Genomic DNA, 557 nt, shown 5'->3' with positions numbered 1-557 from the left:
AAAAAAAAAAAAAAAAAAAAGCACTTACCTCTCTTATTTTTGCATATGCTTGACCTTTGCTACTTGCTGCAACAGCAAGAACCTCAGTATCAAAAACAACTTGAACAAAGGCTTTTAAATTAGACCAAAATATTAGCTGTGTGTTGCTCAGAGAGGATATAATTTTCCAACCCAGATCAAATGCCTCAATGCAGAGTGTCTCAGATGAAACCAGAAGCTGAAAACACAGAGCAAGAAGCAGTGTTTTATTTTGGGGGGAGAAAAAATATCTCTGGCTATTACTGCCTTTAAAATGCTTTCTGTCTCTTACCTTGGGAATAAGTACTTTCATGCAATGAAACACAGGTAAAACCTGCTCAGAAGGAAGAACAGTTAGAGCTTCCAAAGCAGACTGGAAAGTTCTTCTTGGTCTCTGAACTGCAGGCAAAGATAATTCCAAAGTCTCATCTTCTGATTGTGGTATATGGTTCTGATACTTTTTTAAAAGAAAATGAAGGCAAACCCACTGATCATGTATGTAGCAGGCAACTGTCTTCCCCCATCCTTGACAAGAAGTT

Source organism: Alligator sinensis, unplaced genomic scaffold (genome assembly GCF_000455745.1).
Source record: "Alligator sinensis unplaced genomic scaffold, ASM45574v1 scaffold1185_1, whole genome shotgun sequence".
NCBI lineage: Eukaryota > Metazoa > Chordata > Crocodylia > Alligatoridae > Alligator > Alligator sinensis.
This window is presented reverse-complemented; position numbering follows the sequence as displayed.